The sequence below is a fragment of the Dasypus novemcinctus genome, chromosome X, assembly GCF_030445035.2.
Source record: "Dasypus novemcinctus isolate mDasNov1 chromosome X, mDasNov1.1.hap2, whole genome shotgun sequence".
Classification (NCBI taxonomy): Eukaryota; Metazoa; Chordata; class Mammalia; order Cingulata; family Dasypodidae; genus Dasypus; species Dasypus novemcinctus.
In genome coordinates this window covers 45,973,729-45,977,376 of record NC_080704.1, presented here as the reverse complement: position 1 = coordinate 45,977,376, position 3,648 = coordinate 45,973,729, and the positions used below count along the sequence as shown (strand labels likewise).

The 3,648-nt window shown below is 45.0% G+C and overlaps 1 non-coding gene across 1 annotated transcript; it reads left to right on the top strand.

The window, feature by feature from the left end:
• Window positions 1-1,339: 1,339 nt before the first annotated feature.
• Window positions 1,340-1,471, top strand: LOC111764373 (small nucleolar RNA SNORA31). The gene has a single exon (XR_002796998.1). It is a non-coding gene; the product is annotated as a small nucleolar RNA SNORA31 (small nucleolar RNA).
• Window positions 1,472-3,648: the final 2,177 nt, after the last annotated feature.

Here is a 3,648-nt window from a genome sequence, read left to right as displayed (position 1 = left end):
GCTATTAATCAGTCATTTATATTCCTTAGTGGAAATGAAATCTGGAGAGGGGTGTTGACATAAGGAATGATTGAGGAAGTATTAGGCATTTGATTGGGACAGACAAACAAGAATGGAGAGCCCTTAAAAGGTACTGTGGTAGTTTCGAGCTATATGTACCCTGGAAAAACACATTCTTAAATCTGATCCATTCCTGTGAGTGTGAACCCATTGTTAGTAGGACCTTTTTTTTTTGTCTTAATTTTTTAAATATTACATTAAAAAAATAGGAGGTCCCTATATACCCCCCACCCCCCTCACTCCACTCCTCCCCCCATAACAACAATCTCCTCCATCATCATGAGACATTCATTGCAGTTGGTGAATACATCTCTGAGCACCGCTGCACCTCATGGTCAATGGTCCATACCATAGCCCACACTTTCCCACAGTCCACCCAGTGGGCCATGGGAGGACATACAATGTCCGGTAACTGTTCCTGCAGCACCACACAGGAAAACTCCAAGTCCCGAAAACGTCCCCACATCTCATCTCTTCCTCCCACTCCCTACCCCCAGCAGCCACCATGGCCACTTTCTCCACACCAATGCCACATTTTCTTCGGTTACTAATCACAATAGTTCATGAATAGAATATCTGTAAGTCCACTCTAATCCGTATTCTATTCCTCCACCCTGTGGACCTTGGAATGGTTGTGTCCACTCCACATCTATGTCAAGAGGGGGCTTAGATTCCACGTGGATGCTGGATGCAATTCTCCTGCTTTCAGTTGTAGACACTCTTGGCTCCCTGGTGTGGTGGTTGACCTTCACCTCCATGTTAGCTGAGTGGGGTAAGTCCAATAAACCAGAGTGTAGGAGCTGAAGTCTGTTGAGGCTCAGGGCCTGGATGTCACATGGTCAGTCCAGAGATTCAGATCCCCTGGGTATACATTAAACCCCAGTACCAACTACAGTTCCGGTAAAAGTAACAGGAGAGGCTTGTGAACAAAGATCACATCTGAGTCCAGCTGTAAGTAGGACCTTTTGATGAGGTGACTTCCGTTAAGATGTGGCCCACCTCAATCAGGATGGGTCTTAATCCTATTACTGGAATCCTTTATAAGCAGAATGAAATTCAGACACAGAGAGAGAAAGTCACAGGAAGCAAGAAGTTGAAGGTCACCAGAACCCCAAAGAGAAGGGAGAGGCCACCATGCACCTTATCATGTGACAGAGGAGCCCAGGACCAGCAGCCAGCCCCAGAACACCCGTCTTTGGGAAGAAAGCATCACCTTGATGTCACCTTGATTTTGGACTTTTTTTACCTTCAAAACCATGAGTAATAAATTCCCATTGTTATGCATCTCTGACAGGCTTTGAGCAGTTAATGTCTGCTGCTAAGGTTTCTACTACAGATGCAAGAAAAAGAAGGTCCTCGTGCTTTCTGCCGTCTGGTTGTGGCAGCCAAGATTGAATGGGGGAATACAGGAAATTCTAAAAACATGGGGAAGGGGAAATAATCGTTGCAACTCAGAAATAAACTTAAAAACAGCAACAACAACAAAAAATCCCATTGTTTAAGCCAAACCATTGCATTGGTGTCTGCTTGAGCAGCCTAGGAAACGAAAAGAGGGAATGTGACAGAAATAATCCTATAGGTTCACCACATCCTGTTTCATTTTCCCCTTCCTGGGATCACAGAAAGACAACTTTTCCCAGACTCCCTTGAACTTAGGTTCAAATAAAAGATGGGTTCTGGCCACCTTACCTACCTGGGACATCAATTTCCTCCCTGCTGCCTGGCCCCTTAGTTTAGGATTTTGTTATGTAATGGTTTGTATTTTATTATATTCAAGTTATGTATAAATGTCTTATGTAAGCAATTTTATGTATTTATAGATAAAAAATATTTATATTTATTATGTACTTTTATATTATTATATTTTATTCTTGAACCTGAGTAGACCTTTGTAGACTGCCCCAACCAATAGAGTATGGCATAAGTGATGCCATGTGATTTCAAAGGTCAAGTCATAAAAGGCAATACAGCTTCCACCTGGGTCTCTCTTTTGGGAAACACACCTTGGGAGCCCTGAGCCAACATGTTCAAATATCTAGCTTCCCTGAACCCTCTATGCTGTAGAGACCATGCAGAAAGACCACACAGAGGCAAATGCCTGATGAGCTCCAGTTGTTTCCACCTCCAGCCACTTGGGTCTTTCCAGCCCAAGAGTCAGCCATGGAGATGAGCCAGCCTTCAGATGATTCCAGCCCTCAACCCTTGAGGTGCCCCCAGCTGATGCCAAGTAGAGCAGAGATGATCCAGACCCACTGAGCCCTGCCCAGTCATAGCTCCTTGAGCAAAATAGGTGTGGTCATTTTAAGCTGCTTTTTGAGTTTCCCGGCTGCTACAACAAATACTAATACAAGGGGTTGACTTAACAACAGGAATTTATTGGCTCACGGTCTCAGAGGCTAGGAGGCTTGTTTCCTCCCGGGGTCAGTAGCTTCCAGCTGGCTGGCAATCTTTGGGGTTCCTTGGCTGTTGCGTCACAAGGCGACACACTTGGCAATGTCGTCTCCTTTCTCTTCTGGGTTCAGTTGACTTCCAGCTTCTGGCTGCTCCCCATGGCTTCTCTTTCTGTGTCCAATTTCCCTTACTTCTAAGGACTTCAGACACATTGGATTAAGCCCGCCCTCATTCCGTATGGACACGCCTTAGCCAATAACATCTTCAAAGGTCCTATTTACAAATGGGTTCACACCCACAGGACCAGGGGTTGGGAACCGAAAGTGCCTTGTGTGGGGGACATGACTCAATTCCCAATAGCCACCAAGTTTGGAGATGTTTTGTTCTGCATCAATAAATAACTAATAGGCTTATATTTTGGCCTCCTTGTTTTTTTCCAAAAAAGGTACATGAGGTGAAAGTTAATGATTGAAAAGTACACTGGCTGCCATGGAAATGCTCACCTGCTCAAAACAACTCACTGAGATGTACTTACCAAATCCAATGGATGTGTCATGATGATGGGAACGAGTGTTGCTGGGGGGGGGGGGGGGGAGAGGTGGGGTGGGGGGGGTGGGGTTGAATGGGACCTCACATATATATTTTTAATGTAATATTATTACAAAATCAATTAAAAAAAAAAAACAACTCACTGAAGTTTTGGGGCTGGAAAAAAAAAAGTCATGTTGAAAACTAATTACATTGCTACATATTAAGCCTGGGTGCTGGAATGTAGGGCAGTGGCTTCACACGTCACAGGTTTTCAATTTGTAGAATAGCCAGACCCCTCCAACTTGGCATCTCCCTGCTCTGCCTGTGTATGACCTTTTGGGGGAGGGGGGAGCTCTGTGGCTGCCAGGTGCAACCTCCATGATGTCATGCCCTCCACCTTCCCCAGAAATGCAGAATATTCAAGGCTGCGCATTAGCAGAGGCCTAGGCCATGTGTGTACACCCAGAGTTCAATATTGGCTGCTAGGTGAACAGGACTTAGATAAAATTTAAAAGTGGGGAGCGGAGGGGGCACCAGGCCCTCCCTGATGTATGCCAACTGATATGGAAGTCTATCTCAGTCTGACAGTCCATTAGTTAAAAAAAAAAAAAGACTGAATTCCCCCTTCATGGCAGAGATGGCTAGCTTGTCACAAACCCATTTCCC